Source organism: Microtus ochrogaster, chromosome X (assembly GCF_000317375.1).
Source record: "Microtus ochrogaster isolate Prairie Vole_2 chromosome X, MicOch1.0, whole genome shotgun sequence".
In the NCBI taxonomy this organism is placed as follows: domain Eukaryota; kingdom Metazoa; phylum Chordata; class Mammalia; order Rodentia; family Cricetidae; genus Microtus; species Microtus ochrogaster.
In genome coordinates this window covers 12,526,190-12,535,924 of record NC_022026.1, presented here as the reverse complement: position 1 = coordinate 12,535,924, position 9,735 = coordinate 12,526,190, and positions in this window count along the sequence as shown.

Sequence of the window (9,735 nt, the reverse complement as noted above, 5' to 3'; positions counted from 1 at the left end):
TCTATTGTATCTTCAGTGCTTGAGATTCTCTCTTCCATGTCTTGTATTCTGCTGTTTATGTTTGCACTTGTGGTTCCTGATCATTTGCTCAAATTTTCTGTTTCTATGATTCCCTCAGCTTGCATTTTCTTTACTGTCTCTATTTCTGATTTCAAGTCTTGATGTTTTTTCATGTAGTTGACTGATTTTTCTTGGTTTTCCTTATGGGATTTGTTGATTTCTTCCAATTTTTTGTTTGTCTTTTCCTCCATTTCTTTGAGGGAAATTTTCATTTCCTTTTTAAAGGGCCTCACACATTCTGCTAATGTTATTTTTTAGGTCATTTTCTTCTGCTTCATCTATATTTGGGTGTTCAAGTCTTGCTGTTGTAGGGCCACTAGTTTTTGTTGGTGTTGTGTTGCTCTTTGTGGTGTTGAGTGTGTTCTTACCTTGTTTACCCCTCTTTTCTTCTGATTGGTGTAGTTGGAGCTGTGTCTCTGGTGATCAATATTCCAGGTGCCAGTGGATCCAAGGCTCAGATGGCTGCTCCTCGTGGTGTAGTCAGGGCCACAGTTCCATTCATCCTGGAGGTCACTTGGTGTTCCCAGAGGTTGCTCAGCGCTCCCAGGGGTTGCTGTGCATGGGAGGTTGCTTGCTTGGGGCTCTTCCTGCTGAGGTCACTTCCTTGGGTCTACTCTGGTAGAGGTCCCTGGCTCGGGCCTGCTTTGGTGGAGGTCAGTCCCTGCTCCTGTGGAGGTCATTGCCTTGGGCCTGCTCTGGCAGAGGTCACTGGCTCAAGCCTGCTCCTGTGGAGGTAACTGCCTAGGGCCTGCTCTGGCGGAAGTCGGTGGCTCAGGCCTTTCCCCACAGATATCCTGGGCTTGGGTCAGGTCCTGCAGAGGTCTCTTGGCTCAGGCCTGCTCTCTTGAAGGTCCCTGATTTGTATCTTGTCTGTAGCATCTGTGACTTGGGCCTGCTCCCTCAGAGGTCACTCCCTTGTACTTCCTCCTATGGAGGTCACTGGCTCAGGCCTGCTTCTGTGGAGTTCACTGGCTCAGGCCTCGAAAAGGTCTTTTGTAGACCTTGTGCTATTTCAGGTGAGGTTTCATGAATGAAAAGGGACTCTGCCTGAACAGTGCAGAGCAAAGAATCTTCCAAGCAGTAGGAAGAAAAAGTTCTGAAGTCTCTGAAATGGGACAAGATAAGATGTAAGGAGGCCAATGTGGGCTATAGAGCAAGAGAGCCAGTGAAAGGAAACGGGCTTGAAGAAATGAAGACCAACCTTTTCAACCATAGTGAGAAGTTCAAATCCTTTTCCAAGGGCATAACTCTTTTGTTCTTTGGCCTCGGATCCTCAACACTCATTTCTGTCAACTTTCAATAGGCATGGGGTGTCAGGGAGAAATGAAAAATGGCTGAAAGAATTACACATTATCTTTTTTCTTTAACTATTTCAAAGATACTCAGCTAGATATGTGAATCTAGTGGATAAATGCAGACCTCTTCTTGTAGAGCCTTATGGCCAAGTTACCTAGTGTTCTAGTTTCATTTCTGTTGCTGTGATAAAACACTCAGACCAAAAGCAACTTGGGGGAAGAAAGGGTTTACTTTCTCTTACATTGAGGGAGGTCAGGGCAGGAATTCAAGTGGGATCTTAAAACCAAAATGGAGGAACAGTGGCTCACTCAAAGCTTAACTAGCTTTCTTATACATGCCAGGACCACCTGCCCAGGGAACAGTGGGCTGGGCCCTCCTACACCAATTGATAGTCTAAACAATTCTCCACAGACATGCCCATAGGCTAGTCTGACTTCAGGTAACCCCTCAATTGAGACATCCTTGGCAGATCACTCTAAATTGTTTCAAGTTGACAATTAAAATTAACTAGGATACCCACCTAGTAGGCCAAGAGGAAACTAAGTCCATTTCCTTTTTGGTCTCTTTTTATTGGGAGAAAGACTACTTCTATCTCTTCTATACTGTTTTCCTTTTAGTTAATGAATAACCGAGGTGGTGGCTCAATCAGTTATATCCTGCCTTTGTTCAAATAAGACATGAGGTAAGTCACATGAAGCCAGGTAATATTATCAAATAAAAAGCCATGAATAGATTGGCTATGACCAAGAGAAAATATGGATAGGAAAATAAATGTACCTGAAAATAAAGTTAAAACAGCATACTAAAATGCCAGCATAGAGGATCACAAATCTGTCTAGAGGTTTCCTAGTGAATTTTGAAAAGAAGGAAGCAAGACTAAGTTTATCTTGGTGATAAGATAAACCATAGCTTCTCCAGGCATAGGAAGGAACCTACAAGAAAATTCTTCAGTCGTTCCTACTAGATTAAGAATATTGCATTCAATTTAAATAATTTTTAGAACGCATCTTGGTTAAGAAAGATCACATCTGACCCTTTTGCCTGCTATTGGGACACTTTTCCTCATATTGGGTTGCCTCATCCAGCCTTAATATGAGGGGAGGTACCTAGTCTTATTGCAGTTTGATATGCCATGTTTGGTTGATATTTCTGGAATGCCAGCCCTTTCCTGAAGGGAAAGGAGGAGGAGTGGTTGGGGAGGGAGGGTGTTTGGGAGGGGATGAGGGAGGAGAAACTGTAACCCAGATACAGTATATGAAAAATGAGTTTTAAAAAGATATATACTATAAGATTCATGTGTTCTAAATGTTCAACTTTATTTATCTTTTTAAAACATTTGACATAAAAACACCTGAGGAGGCTTTGTAACAGGAAGACAGAATTTTCTTTGCTTCAAATAAAGTGATTCATGAGCTAAAATGTACCTGAGTGGAAATGCGTGTGAGGTCTTACATTCAGTCTCCAGGATCAGAGTGCAGAGGGAACAAATAGCGATTCATGCAAGCAATGACACGGCCTCTTATTGGAAAACTGTCTATTTGTTAGAGTATTTCATCTAATTGATAATCTTAAAGATAATATGGATTCCATTTTATAAGATGGAGTGCCCCAAAATCAGGGAGGTTGAGTAGTTTAGCTGGAGTCAGAAATTTAACTGGAACTAGAGTTCCAAACCAGGGTTACCCAACCCATATTCTACAATTGCTTAATATGGGTTGATTGTGCGTGTTTACAGATTGCTGCTTTGGTAATGTGTTCATCTCCCTCAGCTGAAGTCTGAAACATGAGAGAAGCCCAGGAATGCAAACACTCTTATGGCCCTATTTCAGATTGCTAAACACAGATTAAGTGTAAGTAATACACTCCAGTGTTATAAATAAAGAAATGAAATGTTTGCTTTTTTGTTTTTAGAATAACATATGAAAAATTTTCTTCTCAAATCTTAAAAATGTCATCGCATTGGTCCAGAGATCAGTTTCTCAGAACTTTGCTGATTATTGGTTAACGATACATGGCCAAACAGGAATATGTAGATAATATCTCATTTGGAAAATGTGAACTATGCAGATATTATTGTAAAATAGTGCTATTTCCTCTAAAGCATATTAACAGAAGGATAAGAAGTCCAAAAGATTTGTAAACGCATCCTCTTTGTTTATCCAATAATTTTGAGCTCCTTATAAGTATCCTGCAGAGCCAGGCAAAGGGCTGAACATTCTGGAGTCTGTGGTCCTAGAGCAGGACACTTTATGATCTCTCCAGACTATATATAGCATAGCGTGAGAACTGGAGAGGCTCTGGAGTGCAAAAGCTATCTATGTGAACAGTCCATGAACCTAGCACAGGGCTGAGAACATGTCGGGACTCAGTAATTGGATTCTTAACCTGAATGCAATGAAGTAGGGGGACACGTTAGCATCGTACTTTCAACACGCATTTTGAAAAGTTATATAAATAATCTGGGTGTGGCGGTACACACCTTTTATCCCAGCACTTGGGAACAGGCAGATCTCTGAGTTCTAGACCAGCTTGGTCTACAAATCAAGTTCCAGGAGAGCCAGAGCTACACAACAAAGCCCTGTATTAAAAAACCAAAAAAGAAAAAAAGAATATGTAGGTAACTATCTTCTAACCTAAGGATAAACAAATCAACAAATTTCTTAGAGAAGATACAGGAAGTACTGACAATAAAATGAAGATACAGGAAGTACTGACCATGAAACAATAAAAATTTTAAAAAATAGGCTGTGTATGGTGGCACATACCTTCTTTAATCCCTGTGAATTCAATGCCAGCCAGAGCAACAGACTGAATCTCTGTCTCAATGTTTTTAAAGTACTCCCCATCAAATCACACCATTAAGAAAATGAACACTGAAGACAAAGACCGCTAAAAATTATCCACAGTATATAATTAACAAAAGACCAAAGACTAACCTCAGAAAGAATGGACAAAAGAATTGAATAGCCACTGCACAAGATAATTGCATGAAATTAGAGCCACAAAACACACAAAAGGATGGTCCACATTAATAACCACAGGGAAACAAGCTAGAACTGAAATGAAATGACATTTCACAACCTGAATGGCTGGACTCAAAAAAGGCTGTTAGCAGAAAAGAATAGCAAAAATAAAGAATAGCAAAACACCTCTTGTGGTGTTGGAGGGAAGATAAAATGCTTAACAACGTGGGGAAGCTGTTCAATATAGCCTTAAAAAGCTAAGCATTTATCTACCTAACAATTCCATCCCTAGATATTTATCCAAGATAAATCTTCAGTACATTTGTATATGCAAAAAACTCATAAAAGATTACTAATTAGTCTTAGTCATATACTCACGAGCAAGATGTGCGGGAGTGAAATATACACACATCAACAAGAGAAAGGGGAAATTGTGGTAAATTACTATGATGTGTTACTATTCATCAGGCAAAGGAACCAATTGCTGATACATGCAACAACCTGGATAGATCTCTGTAGCCCAGACAGCCTCTGAGTTGTGATCCTCCTGCCGTAGTCTCCCATTATACTGAATAAGAGCATGTGTCACCAGGTGGAAAGTCATTGAATTGATGAATATCAAAAGCAGTGTTGAACAGAGAAAAGCAGCCAGTGTAATATATGATTCTATTTATATGAAGTTCAAGAATAGATAAAACTAATCTGTAGGATAGAAAAATCAATGCCTTATTAGAAAGAGGGGTGATTGCCTGATAGAAAATATGAAAGAACTTTTTGGAGTAACAGAAATGCCTTTTGGCTTGAATGGGGTGTTGTTTACACAAGGCTATATATGTGCCTAAACTCATTGAGATGAACAAACTATTAGTTTTATTATGCATAAAATTACATCCCATTAACTAAATATAAGTTCTTTTTGCAGTGCTGGAACTTGAACCCTGTACTTTGCACATGCCAGATAATTGTTTTACATCCCTGATTTCTGAACTCCCAATTCAATAAAAAAAAAAAAAGGTCCCAAAGCCTGAAACAGTGACAGAAAGACCACTGGCTGTTAGTCAGGAAAGCCCTAGAAACTCCCAAAACAACAAATGCTTTTATTGCTCTTGGTTGCACGACACTAGACCCTATGGCTGAAGACATCACATACTTTGGTGGTAGGACAATAGAGAAATCAATCAGGAATTGAGCAGAAAACTGTCTTCCTGCTGGTGAGCTTTCATGGTGCTAGAAGGGGCTATACAGACCACTGGGGGAGAAAACTCACCCATGATCTTACCGAGTGCTGGATCCTGCATATTACAAAACTGACTAGCCAGGATGTAGCTACTAGTGCAACACTGGCATTAACTGTTATGGGGATAACCAATAACTACTTGATTGACTTCGAGGTCTGTTCCACTAGAAGAACATAATGCCCAAGCTACGCCCACTATGGCATACGGTTTCCTTCTGCTACCTGTGGATCAAGATATAGAACTCTCAGCTCCTTCTCCAGTACCATGGCTGCGTGCACACTGCCATATCCCGACATGATGATAATGAACTAAACCTCTGAAACTATAAGCCAGCTCCAATTAAATGTTTTCCTTTATAACAGTTGCCATGGTCATGGTGTCTCTTCACAGCAATAGAAACCCTAATACACACACACACACACACACACACACACACACACACAAATCAAGATCTCCAGCACTTTGTATGAGTGCTGCTACTTGAATGATTAATGAGTTGCAAGCCAAGTTGTAAGCTGGAAGAAGAGGAAGACTACTCCACACAAGGAGAGTGAAGGCAAAGACCAAGACTGGCATGAGTTTGGCTCTCACATGACAGTATAGAGAGCAAGGGAAAAGTGTGTGTGTGGGGGGGATGGAATAAAAGCTCATAGTACAGAGCTTTGACTTTGAGGAGAAAAGAAGCCACTGGAGACGAACCCTCCTGTCACAGGATGATTTGATTTATGCTATGAAAGGACACTGATTGCTCTGTGGAGAAGAGATTGGGGGATTGGAGGAGGAGGGTAAAATAGGAAGGAGCAGAGTGGCTAGTGAGAAGGGCCTGGCTTATTCCCTTTAACTGCTTTCCGTCTTCCACTGTAATGTTCTCAGGCCTTCTCTGACCCCGAAGACTGACTGCTGCAGACTGCGTCTCCACAGCTCCTTTGCTGGCTGGCTTCTGGTCAAACACAGCACAGGAAGCACAAGGAGAGTCCGAGGCTGGGGGAGAAGTGGGAGGGGCCTCATGACCACCACTCCTGAGTCTGCTTCCTTCCCTCAGCAAACGGTCCTGGCTAGGTTTGTGTTGTTTCAGCCTGCTCCTGCTGTTTCCTTGTCTTCTGCTTGTTTGGTTAGCCTTGTCAGCACCTTGGTTAATAGCTGAACCATTTAGTCCTCTTCGGTTAATCTCTTTCCAATGTGCTGCTTTCTGATAAATACACTGAATGATACAGTTGGTTGTCGCAGACCAAAAAAATGATGATGCTTTAGACTACGGGGGGGGGGGTATTGGAGGTAGCAAAAAGAGGGGATATTTGAAATACATTATACTTTGGAAGTAGAAATCACAGGAAACCCTTCTGCTTTGGGGGAGAGAATGAAGGGAAAAGGAACGGAGGCCGTTCCCTGAGATTGGGTTAGAAGTGGTTAGTGGACTACTGAGAACTCAAGAACAATGGCAATGGGTTTTTGATCCTACTGCACGTGCTGGCTTTGGGGGGGCCTGGGCAGTTTGGATGCTCAACTTACTAAACCTGGATGGAGGTGGGCGGTCCTTGGACTTCCCACAGGTCAGGAAACCCTGATGGCTCTTCAAGCTGATGAGGGAGAGGGACTTGATCGGGGGAGGGGGAGGGAAATGGGAGGTGGTGGCGGGGAGGAGGCAGAAATCCTCAATAAATAAATAAATTAAAAAAAATAAAAAATAAAAATAAAAAAAAACAAAAACAAAAGAAGTGGTTAGTGGAACACTCACCTAGGCAGGAGAGCAACGGAGATATAGGCTTGTAGGGGTGATATGAGAGGAAACAGAAAAACAGAAACTTCTTGGCAAGGTAACTTTGTGTTAAGTAAGACAGTTAAGGAAAGGTGTCATATAGACATGTGACATGGCAGTCTGGAAAGCTGTCGAGAAGTGTGGCTGGAGATGGAAGCTTGAAAGCCATCATTGAACCCTGCAACTTAAAGCTATGGGGCAGGGTGAGATGCCATAGGCAGAAAGCATAACCGTCCCGGAGTGAAGATATTCTACCGAGAAACACTTGTGCACCTCCTATTAAAACGGACCCTGAGAAATTCAATTTCTACAGGCATCTTCTGCTGAGGCCCCGGGGTCAGCCAAAGGAGGAACACATCTCCCAGGAAGAGATTTCACACTGTTCCATCACCTTGTAAGCCAGACTGCGAGCCAGGTGCCGTGACCCTGACAGTTACGGGTCAGCCATGGACAGAGCCACACCCTTCCCAGGATTACCTAGTTGTACATACCTCTCACCCTTTCTTTAAGCTGAAACCTTATGGAAGTACTTTGAACATGGACTTTGGGCATGACCAAACCTCTTTATTTGTTCCTCTTCCCAGTGTGGTTATACTGGATAAATCCAGTCTTTCTCTGCTTTTCACTAGTGTACAGCCCTCTAATTGGCTCACTGGGGATAGTGGGCCAGGCCAAGCTTGTTAGGGATGCTGGGATCTATGCTTATAAAACCTAAAACTCTGCTAACGAAAGTGTCAGGAGCCAACAGACATGCCAAAGAGGATGGGAGAGAGCCCATGCAGCTTCAACCCTGCATCAATGTCTACAGGCAACTAAGAAATGCTCCCAAATAGGAGAAGTAGTCTTCTCCAGAGAAGAGCATACCAATTGGTTATCCAATACCGAACGGTCAGCTCTGAAAACACACATACAAATAACATTATACAGATTGAGCAGGTTATATTTAAAAATATATGCATATGTGTATATATATATATATATATGCATATAATAACAATTAATGAAAAAAGAAAAAAGACATGACTTTGAAAGAGCAAGGAGAGGTATATGGGAGGATTTGGAGGGAGGGAAAGGAGGGGAGAAATGAGGTAAATTATAATCTCAAAATACTCACTATGTGAGAGACAGGGGCTACCTCCTACTGAAGAGACTGAAATGGTCAGATAGTCTATGTTCTTCACCCGCAGAGGCCAGACAAGGGCACATGCCCTAAGCTCAGGCAACTGAGGACTTCTGTTTGGCACTTGAGATCACGATGCAGTGTGGTAAAGAAGCAAGAACCAGTTCTGAATTCCTCCTTGTCTTAGTTAGATTTCTATTGCTGTGAAGAGACACCATGACCATGGCAACTCTTAAAAGAAAACATTTAATTGGGGTGGCTCACTTACAGTTTCAGGGGTTCAGTCCATTGTCATCATGGCAGGGAGCATGATGGCATGTGGGCAGATGTGGTGCTGGAGCTGAGAGAGCTACATCTTACAGGCAGCAGGAAGTCGACTGACTGTCACACTGAGGGAAGCTTGAGCAAAAGAGACCTCAAAGCTGGCCCCCACAGTGGCACACTTCCTCCAAAAAGGCCACACCTTCTAACAGTGCCACTCCTTTTTTGGGCCATTTTCTTTCAAACTACCACAGTCCCGAGGACGTAGCACCTAGGAGTCACTGGTGACAGCAACTGCCATGGCATTCCCACGCAGTATCCAAGCTAGCATCCCACAGTGGCAACAGAAAGACCCAAACAATCTTTTCCTGGGGTGTGAACTTGCCTGGGATTCTGGCCCCTGCATTTTCCCTTAGTCACGGGGCATTTTTCAAACCTTATTCACTGGCATTCCTGGAAACTCTATTTGCACTCGAACTTCCTGCCTGTGAGTTTGTTTTTTTCCCCATAGATTCCATAGATTTATCCTAATTGGCTTCTGCTGATTGAAAAGAGTGAGCCCATTAACATAAGCCCTTCACCTTGGTAGCCAAGCAACAAACACCTGCTGAATTAGTGGTCTGTCTGTTCCCAACTTGAAATTACTCAGAACAAAATCCCACGCATTTCTACCACGACTGTCATGGCCTCATAACAAGAGCTCTCTTTCCTTAATTGGCAGCTTTTCTGAGAATGTTGGGAGGGCAAGAAACAAGAGGTCAGCAGCTGAAGTAACTGTCATTTCAAATAGAGCAGGAATGAAGACACTGACTCAAGGATGAAGTCAGCACCCTCCTAAAAAGGCATATGGGAGCGATTACTCACAGGGAGCGGCTCTTCCTTAGCACCTCTGGTATTTAATGATGCGTACTATATCAACTCACCCAGCAGTTCTCCTATTTTGAAGACACGTTGTGGAAACCCGCCATCCACTGGCGTTAAGATGTGTCTGCGCAATAAAGCTCCGCAATAAAGCAAGGGCACCTTCTATGCTTTGCAAAT